Source organism: Beta vulgaris, chromosome 5 (assembly GCF_026745355.1).
Source record: "Beta vulgaris subsp. vulgaris cultivar EL10 chromosome 5, EL10.2, whole genome shotgun sequence".
Lineage (NCBI taxonomy): Eukaryota > Viridiplantae > Streptophyta > Magnoliopsida > Caryophyllales > Amaranthaceae > Beta > Beta vulgaris.
Window position 1 is genome coordinate 38,521,588 of NC_079206.1, and position 18,902 is coordinate 38,540,489.

Genomic DNA, 18,902 nt, shown 5'->3' on the forward strand with positions numbered 1-18,902 from the left:
CTTGCCAGATTTTCCTATAGATGAATCTCGCGAAGAGTATGAATTTCCAAATGAAGACCTTCTCATGACAGAAGATGAAAGTTGCAAACTATACTTCGATGGTGCTTCCAACCAAAAGGGATGTAGTGTAGGGGTACGTACTCTTGGTATCACTTGAAGGTAAACACCCTCCTCTCTTTGTTAAACTCGACTTTAATGTTACTAAAAATACAGCTGAGTACGAAGCATGCATCATAGGGCTCCAGGCCGTAGTATCCCTCGACATTAAGAAATTAAGAGTATATGGTGATTCATCTTTGATCGTCAAATAAATATCGAAATGGTGGAAAGTCGGAAACAAAAGTGTTTTGCAATACCAAGCCCATGTGGAAGCCATAGCTGAGCAAATACCTTAAATACAATACACATATCTTCTCGAGAAGAAAACCAACTTGTCGACGCTTTTTCCCGCTTAGCCTCTATGATTAGGATTCCTTGAACCATACGCGAGAAGGCAAGAGCCTGCTTATTTTCACACCCTAGACACCGAACCCGATCCTGTTTCTTGTGAACCCTAGTTTACTGACATCCTCAACTACCTAACTAAAAAAAATAGCCACCTAATGCTTCAACAAGACCCAGTGTGCCTTAAGGCTCCCAATACATCAAGTATAACGGGATATTGTACAAAAGAACACCGTAAGGCATGCACCTGCTCTGTATCAATAAACCAGACACCACAATAGTTATGGATCAAGTCCATAGTAGAACTTGTGGCATGCACATGGCGGACGCATGTTAGCCCAAAACATCATTTTCTTAGGCTATCATTGGACTACAATAGAAAAATATTGTTACCTTTATGCCAAAATCTGTCCATAATGCCAACTATGAGCTAACTTACAACACGTCCCACCTTCACTGTTATATAGATATACCTCACCTTGGCCATTTTCCACTTGGGAATCGATATCGTTGGGAAACTAACACCACCCGGTACTGGGGGGGAGGCTTGAATTCATACTTGTGGCCGTAGACTACTTCACCAAATGGGTGGAAGTGGCATCCATGCTAAGTTGACAGCCAAACATGTAGCTGTCTTCTTAGACTAGACCATTATTTATTGCTATGGCCGGGTCCCCCACGAGATCATAAGTTACCTAGGTACCCATTTCCAAGCTGAATGCAAAGAAGTCCTCACAAAATATAGCATCCAACATCACCGATCCTCTCCATATAGAGCCCAAGCTCATGGTGTTGTAGAGGCTGCCAACAAAAATATTAAGGTCATTATTCAGAAAATGACTGAAAATTATAAGGATTGGCCAGCCAAACTACATTTTGCCTAATGGGGATACGGTACTTCCATTCGAACATCTACCGGTGCTACACTCTATTGTCTTGTCTATGGAGTAGAGGCTGTCCAACCTATCGAATTAGAAATATCATCCCTATGCATTGTCCTGGAAAGTCAAATCCCTGAAGCTGACTGGGTCAAAGCTAGATTTGAAGAGCTCATCTTGCTCAATGAACGACGATTAGCTGCCTTGTATTATGTACAAGTTTATCAAAATTGTACTGCATGATCTTTCAATAAGAAAGTCAAACGTTGAAATAAAGAGGGTGACTTAGTGCTCAAGGCATAAAGGAAAAACGTGTTAGTTCCCTGAGGTAAATTTATACCTACCTGGGCTGGTCCATATATTGTCAAAACAATCCTATCTGGAGGTGTGACCCAACTTATTGACATGGACAACACCGAATCTCACAATCTAACCAATCTTGCTTATTCAAGAAATTTTATGTGTCAACCACATCCAATTCTCTAACTGGTAAAAGTAATTCAATTCCTAGCATGAACTACTTGCGGCCTGATTCCTATTTGGATACATAGGCAACTTGATTCAAGGTTATGCCCCTTCAAAAATTAATACCTCCTTCGGTCCATCCGAGTTTAAAGTAAATTTATTAAAATGAAAGAGATAAGTCCATTAAACTGCGCCCAACACATGCCAGCTGCACCTAGCATAGTGTCGTGCTAAATGCATGCCTGCTGCGCCTAGCCTAGCGCAGTGCGCCAGATGCACCCTATCGCATCAAGCGCACTACCCTGTAATGCAATTGGTTCAATCGTTCTTCCCGCATCCGCTACGATACTCAAAATGCGTTGTGATATATTTAGGCTCACTTCGCTCTAAATAAAAATAAACTTTTTTTATTAATATTGCTGAACAAAAAAATAAAACATCAAACGTAAGTTATAATTACTTTAAAACATAACTATGTGGCATACAAGAGTTAGTGAAAGCAATAACTGAAAGCAAAAAATAGTATAATAGAGGACATTGTTGCAATCAGTACTCCTTCTTTTCCTTCCCCTTCTTAGCTTCTCCCGCTTCCTTTTCAAGGGTAAAGTTTCTCCCTTTTCTATCTGTAGCTTGGGTTTAGGAGTCTTCCTCTTTTCCAGTACAAAATCATTTCATTACCTTTGCCTATAAGAGCGTCTGTCTGTCGAGTCGTCTTTTCTACGTGAGCCCTTTCCCTGATGAGTACCCTTGCTAAGTGTAGTTTTCTCTTTGTCGGTGTCAACCGTGGCCCAAGTCTCTCTAGCACTAATACTACATTTGGCCCTAAACGATCCTTTACAGAAGAAGTTTTAGCAATGGTTTCTTCCTCGTGTCATTCCCACCCCCCAAAGTTTTGGCCGCAGTACGTGGAAGAAACTTCCATTTATTCGCCACTTCAGAGGATTCCTTCTCCCTCATTTCCATCCTCATAACAGGGTCCCGAGTCAACATCCACACTATATAACTCTTAGACACCTTCTTAAACTCTAGTCTCTCCTCGGTATACCAAATGGGGCAGTCTTCCCGATATTTCTCCCACTTCCCAGTCCCACTATAGGTCAAACCATATATCTTAGGAGCAATAGTGTCCTCTGCAGGAATCAGTTTTTGGTAACCACATTGTCTCACTAACCTCGAAGGAAAATAATAAGCTATAGTGTACAGGCTACAAAACCCCACATAGGGTGAATCATCACGACTACCTATCATTGAGGCAATTCTCCACCATGACACTACCCATATAACACTCAGTTCGTCATCCCCACAGAAAAGTGTAACAACTCGCTCTTTCGAGCTGCTAGTGAAACACAATCCGCAACCATAAACTAAAATTAACTCTTAAAAAAATTACTTTGCAGCGGAAAAATATCCTTAAATTACCCCCAATAACTCCACTTTAATTCCCAAAAGTTATATACAATGAAATATCGAAAATTAATCTCGAATCAGCTATCCAAAATACAAACTTAATCCATAATCTATGGCGATATCGTAATCTCGCTCCACTTCCAATTCCGAGTTCATAACACCAAACCTGCAATTTCAGGGAAGAAATACAAGACAAACAAAATCCCAAAATGAGTGAAAAACTCGTAACCCTTACTTCAGCCCATTATAAACACTTTATTTAGCAAATCATTTCATCTCACTGCAACACTGGCATAGCTTATTCTCTTAAACAAATGAGTGGCAAGTATAGGATTTGGAAAAAACGCTGTCTCCAAGGTTCGTTATCGAGCCTAGCAATACTACCCCCAAGGTTCGTTACGAGGCGTAGCCGACCATATCAGGTCAAAAGAAGTAACCATCCTCCACCCATACCTTGCCCACTTTCTATTTTCAGTTCACAAACTAAGCCAGCAAAACAATTGCGTATTCATATTCATCGAATAATATTTCCAAAATCAACTCATAACATCACATACATAACTATGGCCATAGTACGAACTTATTTATCAAAAACAGAATAAAGAAATCCACACACACATGAGCATAAGTAAATGATTCTACTGAACATAAAGGTCAAAGAGAATAAGAACCATCATTCTTATTGGCTAAGAAGTCTTTGGAAACCAATAGATAAGTTAGAAAGTCCTTGAGAGCCTTAAACATTAAGATTATGAAAATCGTTTGGAGATTATTTTATCGGGTAACGATGAACTTCCAGTTAAAGAGCATTTCGGGGATGAATCCGAGCTTAGAACCTAACCAAACTTGATATATGACATGCTTGGGATGTCTTAAGGTTAAAATAGTCATTTATGCCGAAGAATTACGTGGCTCAATAAGGTAAATTGCTTACATAGTAAACACTGGCCAGCTGATATTACAGCTCAGACCTATGCTCAAAGAAAGCTGCTTAGCAGCTACTTAAGTGTCGATTTCTCAAATCCCTTTGTATTCATAAAAGCCAACACCTAAGGCTAACACCTCAAGCAAGAATCACCCAAAAACTCCAAGAAACCGACCTTGTCCAGACGAGGTTTCCCTCCCCTGGGGGTACCGCCAGAACAGACTATAAAAGCCTGTTCTGGATTTTTGTCTCTTTTCTCTAACATCTTCCTCTTGGACACCCATTTTTTCTCTACATAAAACTCTTCTAAACATCCATACAAAGTAGTACAAGCTTTGGTTCCAACCTTTAGACCATAAAATCATATAGAAAACCTTGTTGAAAATCACATAAGTTGTTGTAAGTTCAACAGATTACACCTCTTGTATTTAAGCTAAGTTTTTCATATCTATAAGCTTGTTGAAACTAATTGGGTTAAGGAATTTCGTGGCCTTAAGCATCCTTAGTGAAGGTACACACTTAGTTTGGTTTTACCCTAGAGATTTCCATACCTATAGTTAGGTGATTGTTTCTTTCTAGTGTAAAGCATGTTTATGAAATGAATTTATTTATGATGTGTATTTTATTATGTGTATATTGAGTATGTAACATTGATATAGCATGCTAAGGTTCATTAGAGTTGTTTTATTTGACCTAAACAACACTTATACACTAAGTAATACGATTATGCTTCTTAATGGAATGTGTTTAGTACATGGACTTGTGAAGTAATTGTGATGATTGAGGTGGAGTTGTTATGTTATTGTGGTGAAGTTGTTGTGGAGTTGCTATTGTTGTTGTTGCTCTTTTGTAGTAATGTTGTTGGGTTACTATTGTTCTGTCATTATGGTTGTGGTGGAGTTGTTGTGAAGTTGTTGCCTATTATTGTTGTTGCGCCTTTGTTATGGTTGTTGTTGTTGTTGTTATTGTTGTAGTGGCTATTGTGGAGTAATTGTGATGGTTGTGGTAGAATTATTATGTTGTTGTTGTGGTGATGTTGTGGTGGGTTATAGTTAAAAATAGTTTACTAGTTTGGAAGATGAATTATAGTTTGGATATGATTAAAAAGGTTACGATGATGTGTCCAGAGCTAGTATCATGTGGTTTATAGTTTAAGTATATATATCCAAAGTATTCAGTAGAACAATATGGTTCATCTTGTTATGATGATTCAAGAAGTTGGAGTGATAAATTTGGGAATATGATTTACTTAGGTTTGTTATGAACATAGTAGGTGGTGGGTTTTGTTGTTGGTTGTGCTGTTGTATTGTGGTTGTGTTGTTCTGTTATTGTGCTTAATGTTGTGTTATTGGTGTTGGTGTTATTGTTGGTGGTGGAGGTGGTATTATTGTTGTTTGTGCCGTTGTTATTATGTTGTTGTTGTATCGTTCTTTTTGGATAGTCGTTGTTGATGATGCGAGGGAAGTCATAATCTTAGAATTGGGAGACTGTTATAATTATTGTAGTTGGAGTTGATATGTATGAAGTCGAGTTATGAGTTATGGGAATGACTTCGTTAATTTCTATTTGCGGGATTCAGTTTGATTAGCATAATGGTTGCGTTAGAAGAAGATGATTAGAATAGTTAAGTTTGGTTATTGATTATTGATGTTAATGTGAGGTGGTTGTTGGAGGATGGCTATGTAAACGTATATAATTGAAGATGATATGGGAAATCAATTTATGATGATTTATAATTGTTATAGAGTTGAGGTAACCTTTATGTTCAGCAAAATATATTTAAATGCTCCTGTGTGTGTTATACTAAATTTTAGATATCATATATCGTTTATAGTAATGGTCATACACAACAAGAATGTCACTCCTTTCCGTCCGCCAAAATCAGACGCTAAAAATACGGAATCGGACGCTAAATAGATTAGCGTCCGCCAACGGACGCTAAAGGGCTGATGCAAAACACCTGGTCGCTAATTCTCCAAATAGCGTCCGCTAAATATTTAGCGTCTGATATTTCGAAATTAGCGACCGCCAAAAGCAGACACTAATTAGCGACCGCCAGAAGCAGACCCTAATTAGCGACCGCCAAAAGCAATCGCTAATTAGCCTTGGCAGTCGCTAATTAGTGTCTGCTGTTGGTTAACCTTATTACACTTCTTTTTTTGCTTTTGGTTAACTACTTAGCGACCCAAGTCATTAATTATTGCACTTCTTTTTTTTTTTTGCTTTTGGTTAACTAGTATTTAATGTAATAGCTTTTTGCTTTTAATTAATTGATATTAAATGTAATAAGATATGAAATAATGCAAATACCATACTTCTTTTATTAAGGCAAACAAATTAATCAATTCAATTATTATTGATAATAAATGTAGATACAAGTAAAAAAATAATTCTATAACTAAATTCTAGTATACTTAGAACAAAAACTAATACAAATCTCATATAATTACATGTACACTTTTAAACTCCACAACGAAAATCTGGAACTCAAACGCAAATGTGATAACCCTGCAAATCAACCAAAACAAAGAAATTAATGAAATTAACCAGAAAAAAAACAATTATTAACAAGAATTAAATGAATAACTAAATAAATCTGGAACCTATTTTGCCCCAACCCCCACCCGAGCCAGCCTAACCCACCACCCAGCCCCCCATCACCCACCCGAACCCATCACCCAGCCAAAATTTAGACAGAGGTGTGATTGTGTTTTCAGAAACTTTAAAAATGTTGTTACCACACATCACAAGTAAGAGATATGGCAGCATAGCAGGCCCGGCTTCATTGGATAAAATAGAGAGATCCACATCCACTTATATATATAGCTCATACGGAAAATAACTGTGTAACAATTTCTGAACTAATTCAAGCTACTTTGATGTCGATCATTTCTATAAAGTTGTCTTCTATAATATAGTTGATACATACATTTGATGCAAATTTACTTAAGCGTCAAATTGCCCCACGTATCAAGCCCTAAAATGTCCAATCTAACAAATTTATAAAGACATATTTGACATACGCTCCCCAAAAGACAACAATGAGAATTGATAAATATTACTCTACACATTGAAATCTCTATATTCCCACTGAACTAAAGGTATCTAAACCACAATCAAAATACAAAACTATATTAAAAGAGAATTGATGAATCTTACCCTTTAACTGTAGTAATTTTCATGCCACTTTAGTTGACCACAAGACTAAGGCTCATTCCAATATCTTCCCTGCACAGTACAATCAACATGAATGATGTTAACATAATCTATGCACCACTTAATGAAACTGATTATATACATTTTGGGAACAAGTAAATAACATGCTAGTGATATGCTTTATATACTATATATAGACATGCTGCTCTAAGAGACAAGAAACAATGACCAGTAATCCAGCTGAACGACAGCTACAAGGACTCCATGTAACAGAAAAAAAGACTACCTGCATTAAGTCAAGGTTACACACATTCAATCAACTTGGTTTTGTAATCCAAACATTGTGTAAAAAAGATCTAATTTCTATGGGAAAAAAAGACCCACACAGAAAAGGATCTAGATGTCCCAGTTTTGCTGGCACTATAATCTTTGTTTCCTTGTTGCCTGGTTGCTATGCTGGTAATTGTCTTTGTCTATGTTATTTTAGTTTAGTTGCATGATAACAGTTTTCCCATTAGCATTTTAAAATTACTGTACTGCTTCCGCTTCATTCTTTGCTACTTGCTTGTGTATATAGTGTTCATAATTTCCTTCCTTGTACTTTTTGGTTAGCATATTGGGTTATAAGTAACATAAGGGTGTCAATATAGACGGTACATCTTAAACCACTTAGCTTCTTCTCCACCATCTAACTTTCTACCTTCTTTTGTGTAGTTGCTCACCAAACCTTCAGTCCTGACTCCTGAAAGAGTAGTCTGGTTTTGACATGTTTAACCAATCTGTTGTTAACAAACCATAAAAAAGTGGGATTTAAAGTATTCCGTGGAAAACGACAAATTGGTGAATTGTATCATTCTGAGTTTTCTTAATCGCTTGATATGGATGTGATAAATTATTGTTTTCCCTTAATGATGGTTGATATATTAACCAAGTGTTTCTCAAGTAGCAGTTAGGTGCTTACTTTGTGATGGAGACTCCAATGATAAGATTCTGTGTCCTTTATCCATCTCTTTCCACCCAAGCCCAAACCCCTCCTCCTTATTAGCGGCTATATTAAAAACATGATTAAGCAGATAGGTATCATATGCCCCATAGAAATTAATGCCAGGAACTTGTTAATACAAAAACACAGTCAATTGATGCATATTCTCTAATTTCAGGAACTTGTTACTTATTCTTTAGCTATACTAAACAAGTTAAGATATTCATAAATACAAATTGAAACAAGACAAATTAGCATGATGATGATCAAATATCAATCAAAGAAGAACGGAAAAAAAAGAACAACTAATTTCTGATAAGGGAATTAAGAAACCCTAAACCTATATCTGATAAGGGTTTAGAATTGCACAGTACATCTATATATGATATTTTCCCAAAAATAACCAACCCCTAAATTGATTTTAAAAAAAATTATACAGATTGATTCCTAAAAAGCGAAGAACGGAAAAAAAACGAAAAATTGATTTCCAAAAAAGACGAAAATTCATGCCCAAAAAAAATAAAACCAAGTAGCCGAAAATAAAAACACACAAAATCAAAATCAAAATCGAGAAAATACACACAAAATCAAAATCTCATAGAACCGAAAACTCAAAAAAATAAAGAAAAATCGAAAAACAAAAAAAAAAAAAAAATCTTAGGAATTTCAGATCTAGGAAAAACCGAAAAACCAAGAACAAGAAAACGCAAAACGAAATTAAAAAAACAAAGAAAATCGAAAAAACAAACTACATAATCAACAATCAAAAGTAAAAAAAACAAATTTATTAGTTAAATCTGAGTAGAAATACCTGATTTCGTGAGATCTGAAAGAAAGATAGAGCACGAAAATGTGAGATGAGAGTGAGGAAGAGAGAGAAACGTGAGATGAGAGTTAGGAAGAGAGAGAGGCGTGGAAAGAGTGAAGAAGAGAGAAGCGTGGGTTAGGGTTGTTAGTTTGGTCGACTGGACGCATTTTTTTTTTATACCTCTTATTTAGCGTCCGTCTTTCGGACGGTATTATAACTAGACGGACGCTAATTAGCGTCAGTTTAAAAGAACGGCCGCTAAATTTCAAAAAGCGGACGCTAATTTGCATCTGTCGTTTACCGGACGCTGATTTTAAATTTACCGTCCGCTTATATCGTCGGACGCTAAAGGCAGACGCTAAAAAGGCGGATTCTTGTTGTGATGATTATAGATGCATCTCTATGAGTTAGTTGTGAATTGCTATTGGATTGTTATAAAAGTATCCTTTTGTTCAATTATTGGAATTGTTCGAAAATACTATGTTTCTCTATGAGTTAGTTGTGAATTTGGTATGATAATGAGGAAATGATTCAGATATGAGTTAAGACCAGATAAGGCCGAATATGGTGTTATGTTATGAGTATTGAGGATTCAAATACGAATCATTAAATAACTTATATTATAAATATGAAAGTGAGGCATGAACATGCACCCGAGTTAGGGCGGGTAGAGTCCCTAACTGTTGCCTTCCAGGAAGGGCGAATTCCTGGCGTTATAGGACATGTCCGGTTAAGTCTTGCAAGCAGAACAATAAAAGGTGGGGTGACGACCCTCAACAGGTTGGAGACAGTTGGTACTGCGTGGTACCCCTCTCCATTCGCGTTCATGCCAAACGATTTGATTTTGTGAAACGATAATAACTGAGTTGAATGTGATTATTTGTTATTATAACTATGTGTTAGTTTTCAAAATACACCTAAACTTGTATATCCTATTACACATACAGTGTGTATTCAGCTTTGCTGATAATGTTGTCATTTCTGTGGCCTGTCACTTGGTGGGTGGCAGAGTCAAACGTTGTTGCAGGTTTGGTGTTGTGAGCTCAGAATTTTGAAGTGAAGCAAGATAAAGATGTCGTCGTAGCTTATGGATTGAGTTTGTATTTTAGGTAGTCAATTAAGGAATAGTTTCTGATATATTTTGTTGTATACAATATTTGGGAATATTAGTCGAGATACCGGTGTAATTGAAGTCCTATATAAAGGATTTTGTTTTGTGGGCCAATAAGCCACATGTCCAGGATCGTTTTCAAGGTTATGTTTCCGCTGTGAGTAAATGTTTAATTTGAGGCTTATTAAGCATTGATTGTGATTAGTGAATCTTAAGTGTATTTACCTAGCAGCTCGGGAATCGGGTTGTTACATTGCTAGGAGGCATTCTTTGTTTTTCTAGGAGAGATTCTTCTTGTAGCAGAGTCTTTTGGTAGTACTTCAGTGGCTGCTTCTTGTTTTTGTGCTTCTTGGTGTCTCTTTGATCGTCTCGTAAAGACTTGTTGAGGAACAAGTTTGCTTTGATCTTCTTGTTGTTTGGGTTTTTTGGGTTGCTTTTTTTGGTTCATTTCGGGTATACCCAAGTCAAATGATGGCATCTCTAGAACTGTTTGCCTTGTTGTTGTTAGGAGCTTCTCATTGTCATCAATCTGTTGAAGAACTTCAGGGTTCTCTATCAGTTGAGTCAATGTGGGTGATCCATCCTGTGGAACATCCTCGTTCCTTTGTTTAAGCTCCTCTAACTTTCGCATGTGCATGCTATAGCAAACCTCTAGGTCGCGTCCCAATTTTAGACGAGCTTGATCAATAGGCTGTCAAAATTACAAGGATCGTCATTGCAAATAATTGAAATAATAAAATATTAATGCAATTAATCTAGTAGAACTAATGTATAATCACAAAAATATTATGACAGTACCTTGTAACCAACCTAGTGACAAATGTAATGAAACTGGTAACTAAAATAATTAAAATGGTAACAACAACATGTACTGCATTTTCCTTCTTGTCATAATAAGAAAATCTTTGTTATAACAAGTTTGCAATAAAGTTTATTCTCCTCCAAAACAGATTTCCTGATTCCCACTGTCTTTCTAAACTTAAGAATTTTATAACTCATTTGCATGGGGATATTACCCTAGTAACAAATGTAATTAAACTGCTAACTAAAGTAATTAAAATGGTAACAAACAAATGTACTGCATTTTAAGAGCAAATTTAAACTTACATCTTTTGTAGTTTTTTCAATTTCTTCATCAGTCATCGTGCCTTTGGGAAGCTTGATTATTATTATCCTCTCTGCAGAATTTGTAATCACCATTGGTTGTGGCTTTGACCCCGTCATTGTAGAATTTTGATCATAATGCAATGGAGAACCTTCATTCATGTTTTCATGCTGAGTTTCAAACCTGTTTCCATTGAGTAAGATTGGGAACAGTAGATTATATACCTAATGTTAAGTTATTCTATGATGACCAATCAACTTTAGGTTAAAAGAATGATGACCAATGAACTTTAGGTTAAAAGAATTAAAGTGGTCACCAATCAAGTTATAGTAGCTACTAATGTCTTTACATGATCCTCAAATGATTGGAATTAGTGATTTCAGATTTGTAGTACTTAAAATGAAATAGAAGTACTTAAAATGTAACTACCTTAGTATTGAATGAGCAATGATATAATAATTTACAGTGAATATGAATTTAAAACTTTATACCACACATAAAACAACATAAAAAACATAATAGTATCATACCTGTTTTTATTAAGGCATATTGGGAACACTATTGTTTCCCACTCACCCATACCAAATATTCCTCCTTTGTTGTTCTTTGCTGCAACCTCTTCTAGCACATGCTCACGAACTATTTCATATGTCCAATACTGAATTAGTGGAAGTGATGTTGGGGTTTGCATTCCCTTCCAAAGTAAACGATGGAAGTAAACAAGTTGTAGTATGATGATGCACCCACCTATACTTTGATTCTTTTTTGTTGCAACTTGTTACAACTCTATCCAATCTCTCCAACACATAGCTGCACCAATTCATTCTTGGGATTTGCACGGGATCCAGAAGTGCTTTTGTTATATCCATGTCTATGTTGTTGTGTGGTGTAGGAGTGAGAAATGTCGAGAGGGCATACATAGCATAATAGCTTTGGAATCTTCGACCTCCATTTGGTAGTTTCAAAATCTCTTCAACCAGTTTGGATACTTTTATTTGTGCATTCCCTTTACATCCTAATTCTTCACGCCAATGATTTTGTGCCCAAAGATCTGGATTGTCTCTTTTGGCAAGAGAGTTTTGGATAATAGGATCACCTTCTTTTGGCAGTTGAAAGATGTCATAAACATCAACTTCAGTTATATTGCATACCCTAGTTGCATCAACTGTAAACCAGTGCCTGCTCCCGTTATACTGTTGGACCAGCCAGTCCACCATCCCTTGATAATACGCATTCATGTTTAGCATAAGCAATCCTCCAAATCCCATAAATTCCACATGCACTCTTTGATCTGTAGTGAGTTGCTCATTCAATTTGAACAGTCCACTAGGGGAACAATATGTCGAAATCAAAACTTTCTTAGCCCTATAAACGAATTTGGAACAACAACAAACATCACAACCATATTGATCATCAGACATTAAACTGATCACTAATTGAGATAAACTGGTGACAAAATGAACAATATTGAGCACAAAACGAGTTAATGCAGTGATAACCATGTTTTTGTTTTGCAACTAATTTTTTCTAAAAAGTTAATGTTTTAGTGTTGAATAATGGACATAAAAACATAATTTAAACATAAAAGTTAAATGAGCCATAAGTACTATAGAAATACAATTTAGTGCCATAAGTGGTGACTAATAGAATTAAACTAGTTACTAAATGATATAAAATGTCAACTAATACTGTATTATAAAACATTAATTAAATATTTTGTAAAGGAACAATAAATATGAATTACATAATTTTAAAATGAATGAAATGTAAACCTGGTTTTACGGTTTTTTTTTTTTTTTTTTAAGAATCATCTTGGTCAATCTCTTTCAAATATTGTTTTCCTTTGTTCTTTGCTTTTGTACGAGGTGATTGTTGTGAAGCGTCCATCTCATTCTCCGGAGAAGTCTTCATTACCCTTGTTATGGGTTTCCTTCCAGGTGATTGTAGTGAATCCTTTCGAGTACTCTGTTTTACCAATTTCATTCTTTTTCCTTGAGGTATCTCTTTTTGATCTTTTTCTTCCTTTGTAGGAGGTTGTTTACGTCTTTTTCTTCCTTTGTAGGAGGTTGTTTACGTCTTAAGTAGATGGTAAAAACTTCTCCCTCATTTTCCTTTTAAGCTTACTCCAACTCTTGATTTTAGGCTTTTGTTTCCTACTCCTAGCTAGTACAACATTCTCCCACCAAAGGGATGCATACCCCTTTAGCTTAGCTACAGCAACCTTGAAAGATTTTACATCATCATACTCCTTAAGTTCAAAGATCCTTTCACTCCTTGAAACCCACTCCAAAAAAGCATCTGGATTAAGGTTTCCATCAAACTCAGGAACTTCTAACTTAATGTCTCTAAAATCATCTTTCTTTTGTGGTTTCCTCCTAGTTCTTGAAGATTCAGAGAGAATCTCCTCACTACTATCATAGGCTACACCTTCATCCTCCACATTTTCTCTCCTTAAAGGTCCTCTAAACCCTTCTCTAACAACAGTCATCAAATTAGCCATTTGTTCACTTAAAGTGGCTATTTGATTCTCCACTCCTACCAACCTTGCTTCACTCAAGTTCATGCCCCTTCTAAACTGATTTTCTTCACCTCCACTCATGATTGATTCAACCTCAACAAGAATAGGCTAGAAAGAAAGAAAAGAAGTGTGTTTGGCTTAGAATTAGGTTCGGTTTTAGGGGGGGATTGTGTTTGGGTTTTGTTTGTGTGTTAATGTGTTTTAGGGATGAATTAGAATGCTCTTAATCAACCTACAGCTCTGATACCAAATGATGCATATTGATTAAGTATTCAAGAGCATTCAAAGAAAGAAGCAAGAACAAGGAAAGAGAACATAAACGTTTTGTTACAAACCGGTTCAATTTGATTGAACAACCACCAACTTTCACAAACCAAATACCACCAATCTAAGATCAAGTTATAACAATAAGCTTCTAACTTGCATCTACTTTGAGTTTCATCACTAATTCAACGTTTTAAGTGAAAGAATTAAGCAAAGATTTAAAAGGCGAAACTGACCGGAAAGACAATAAGCACACAGCTTAATGTTTTGAGTATAACTCTCTCAATTTTGATTCAAATGACTTAATTCCAAAAGGATAGCAAAGCTAACATATTTGTTTACATTGTGTCCAAATTTCGGCTGATTTGGACTTCCTTAGCTATGCCAACTAAGCTAATAAAAAACATGAAACAACAATTACAACTTGTCCAGCACACTCCTACAAACTAGCTTAGATTTCTATTGGAAGTTACAAAACAGTAAAACTACCAATAGGATACTAAAGTAAACATATTAAACTATTACTCCTCAAAAGCTTGTCCAATTTGCAGAAGAAATGATGTTGCCCAAAAGCTTCAAAGGAAGCTAGAGTGACGCTGGAGCTGGGCAGAAGCATCCTTGCCTTGAAGCTTCTCTTTCATTGGATGGCTTCCTTGCCCATGTGACTTCATATGGCTTCTTCACTTCCCAAGGCTTCAATTCAGTGGAGGTGGCAACCAAAAGCAGCAAAAACATTCCTAAACTAGCTTAAACCAATAAATGACTTAACTAGCTTACTTCTTAAAGCATGATTAACATAACTTAAGCATGTATTAGGCTACTAATCACTTACTAAACTTGATTACAATACATAATGATGTTTAAGGTGTCATTAAGTATTACTAATCTTGCTTAAGTAGAGATTAACATAGGATTAGATAAATCGAGCTAGTTAGGCTTAGAAATTGAACCTCCTTTACCATGTTCTCCTTTTGATCATGTAGAAGAAGACCTTGGTTGCTTGAATAGATGCTCCTGCATCATTCTCCTCAGGTTCGAAAAGGTCTTCTTGTAACTCGAATCATCTGCAAGATATGGAGCTAAATCACCAACATTGAATGTAGCTGAGATGTTTCCCATTTCATCTGGCAATTCTATCTTGTATGCATTGTTGTTGATCTTCTCTAGCACTTTGAAGGACCATCACTTCGTGGCATTAGCTTGTTCTTCCTCCTTGTAGGAAACTCTCTTCCTTAGATGTAACCACACTAGATCACCTGGCTTGTAAAGAACTTCTTTCCTGTGCTTGTTTTGCTCGAACCTTGTATGCTTCATTCACCTTCTCTATTCTGGTTCGAATTTGCTGATGAAGTTGCTTCATCTCCTTTGCTTTCACTTCAGCTTCTTTGCTACTATGTGCTTCAATAGGAAATGGAAGTAAATCAATAGGACTTAAAGGATTAATCCCATAATTTACCTCAAATGGTGAGTGTTTAGTAGCATAAGTTGGTGATCTATTGTAAGCAAACTCAGCATGAGCTAGCTTTAGATCCCAATCCTTTGAGACTTGTTCACAAGTGTCCTTAGCAGCATAGTTAATGTCCTGTTGGTCACCTCAGTCTGGCCATCAGTTTGAGGATGAGCAGTAGTACTAAACAGCAACTTAGTACCTAAAAGCTTCCACAAGTTCTTCCAGAAATAGCTAAGAAACTTTACATCTTTATCAGAAACAATAGACTTAGGAACTCCATGAAGTCTAATTATTTCTTTAAAGAACAAATCAGCAACATGAATAGCATCATCAGTTTTATTACAAGGAATGAAATGAGCCATTTTAGAGAATCTATCTACACCACCATGATTGCATCTTTCTGCCTTTGAGTTCTAGGTAGAGCAACAATGAAATCCATGCTCACATCTTCCCATGGTTGAACTGGAACAGGTAGAGGCGTGTAAAGCCTTGATGAAAGGAGCTTTTAGCCTTCTGACATATAGAACATCGAGCTAGAATAGCATGAACATCTCCTGCAAGTTTCGGCCAGTAGAAGTGTTCCTGCAATACATCAACAGTTTTGTTAATGCCAAAGTGTCCTGCTAGTCCTCCTCCATGAACCTCCTTGATTAGCAAATCCCTTAATGAGCATTTAGGGATACAGCTTGTTGTTTCGAAAAAGAAAGCCATCTTGCAATGAATAAGCTCCATGAGATCCTTCTTTGCATGCTTCTAACAATAAAGAGAAATCTGGATCATCATAATACAAGTCTTTAAGATGCTAAAGCCAAGTACACGAGCCTCCATAAGAGAAAGCATAGAATGCCTCCTTGATAAAGCATCTGCAACAATGTTAGAAACTCCAGTTTTATATTTTGAAACAAAATCAAAGGACTGAAGGAATTCCACCCATTTTGCATGTCTTGGACTGAGCTTATGTTGTCCATTTATGTACTTCAAAGCCTGATGGTCTGAATGTAACACAAATGAGCTGGTCTGAGATAATGAGTCCAATGAGTCAAGGCACGAACAATAGCATAGAACTCCTTATCATAAGTGCTGTAGTTGAGTCTAGATTGATTAGCTTCTCACTGAAATAGGCTATGGGGCGCCCTCCTTGTTGTAAAACAGCTCCAATGCCCACGCCACTTGCATCACACTCCACTTCAAACACTTTCTTGAAATCAGGTAAGGCTAGAACAGGAGCCTTACTAAGCATGTTCTTCAATTGATCAAATGCTTCTTGTGCTGCAGGAGTCCAAATAAAGGACCCTTTCTTGATACACTCAGTCAATGGCGCCAAGATGGTGCTAAAGTTCTTGATAAATCTCCTGTAAAAAGAAGCTAAACCATGGAAACTTCGAACCTCAGTGATAGATTTAGGAACTGGCCATGACTTGATTGCTTCCACCTTAGATTCATCCATAGAAATGCCATTAGATGACACTATGAATCCAAGAAATGTCACACTTGAAGTAAAGAACTCACACTTCTCCATCTTTGCATACAGCTTCTTTTCCCTTAGTTTAAGGAAAACCTTCTTGAGATGCATTAGATGTTCCTGTTCACTTTGACTATACAAGAATATCATCAAAATAAACAACAACAAAGATACCAATGAAGGGTCTGAGTACCTCATGCATAAGCTCATGAAAGTACTAGGAGCATTTGTCAAACCAAATGGCATCACACGCCACTCATACAAACCACTCTTAGTTTTAAAAGCTGTTTTCCATTCATCACCCTCTTTGATTCTAATCTGATGATAACCACTTCTTAAATCAATCTTCGAAAATATAGTGGAACCATGTAACTCATCAAGCAAATCATCAAGTCTAGGTATTGGATACCTATACTTCACTGTTTATGTTTTAATAGCACGACAATCCACACACATCCTCATAGAACCATCCTTCTTAGGAACCAAAATGACAGGCACAGCACATGGACTAAGACTTTCTTGCACAAATCCTTTAGCTAACAACTCACTAACTTGTTTTTGTAACTCCTTAGCTTCTTCAGGATTACATCTATAAGCTGGTTTATTAGGTAAAGGGGCGCCAGGGTTAAGTCAATTTGGTGTTCAATTCCTCTACTAGGGGGTAATCCACATGGAAGATCAATAGGAAAAACATCACCAAACTCCTTCACTAAAGGTTCACCATTTCGTGCACTTCATTAAGTTTACATCATTTTCATCCAATAACAACAACAAATACATAACCTTCCCCTTTTCTACAGCTTTATCAAGTTGAGGTTTAGAAAGGATTAAGGTTTTTTTGTTTTGTGTTTTAGGTGAGGTTGTTTTAGGTTTAAGATGATTCGGCCATGGGCTAGGACTAAGTACAATTTTCTTCTTGTTATGCATGAAAGTGTAAGTATTAGTCCTACCATTATGCAAGGTTTCTTTATCAGATTGCCAAGGTCTACCTAAGAGTACATGACATGCATCCATAGGTAATACATCACATAAAACTTCATCTTTATAAGAATCACCAAAAGAAAAGCTAATTAAAGCTTGTTTTGTTACCTCCACACAATTGCCATCATTAAGCCAATGAAGCTTATATGGTTTTGGATGTGAGAAAGTAGCATGATTGAGCTTGTCCACCATAGAAGATGAGCACATTGGTGCAGCTTCCTCCATCAATGATCATCGAACATATCTTCCCTCCAATCAAGCATTTGGTTTGAAAGATTTGATCCCTTTGAGAGGAACCAATTCAGCTTCTTTGGCATGAAGAACTCTTCTTAAAACAAGGCTTAAATTGTCTCCTTGAGTCACCTCTCCAACCTCCAAAGCTTCATCACTTTCGGCCTCCTCTTCATGCTCCTCTTCGGTTTTCTTCCTGTTCAAGTGATTCTTCAATGTTTTTAATGTCAATTAAAGTCATTACTCTTTTATTAGGACATTGAGCTTGATAATGACCATAACCATGACACTTAAAGCACTTTACATCAGATTTTTTTGAGGTTTCATCCACTATTCTTCCCTTTATCAACTACTTTCAACCTCACTTTAGGGGTGTAAGGAGATGTGTATGGTGTTTTAACATTAGAAACTCCCTTAGAATAGGTAGTTCCCTTCACAAAAGGTTTCTTCTTCTTCTCCTTAATGTGTTTTTCAACTTTAAGAGCTAACTTAAAGAGTTCATCTAAGGTAGAATAAGGATGTAACTCCACCTTCCTCCTAATGTCTTTTTCTAAGCCTCCTAGAAATCTAGACATTGTTTGCTCTCTCTCTCTTGTACATCAATTTCATTAACAACTTTTCAAACTCATGGATGTAATGTTCTACCCCTTTATGGTCTTGAGAATTCGGCCAATTGTTATACAAATCAAGAGTGTAAGTAGATGGTAAAAACTTC

General features: G+C 36.5%; 1 long non-coding RNA gene across 2 annotated transcripts; it reads right to left on the reverse strand.

The window, feature by feature from the left end:
* Positions 1–6,417: 6,417 nt before the first annotated feature.
* Positions 6,418–9,423, reverse strand: LOC104898835 (uncharacterized). 2 transcript variants are annotated; one of them, XR_007270339.2, is made up of 4 exons: positions 9,069–9,423; positions 8,237–8,323; positions 7,279–7,347; positions 6,418–6,627 (listed from the first exon to the last, which is right to left on the reverse strand). It is a non-coding gene; the product is annotated as an uncharacterized LOC104898835 (long non-coding RNA). The 2 variants fall into 2 exon arrangements; XR_008969460.1 differs by lacking the exon at positions 8,237–8,323 and having other exon boundaries at positions 9,069–9,417.
* Positions 9,424–18,902: the final 9,479 nt, after the last annotated feature.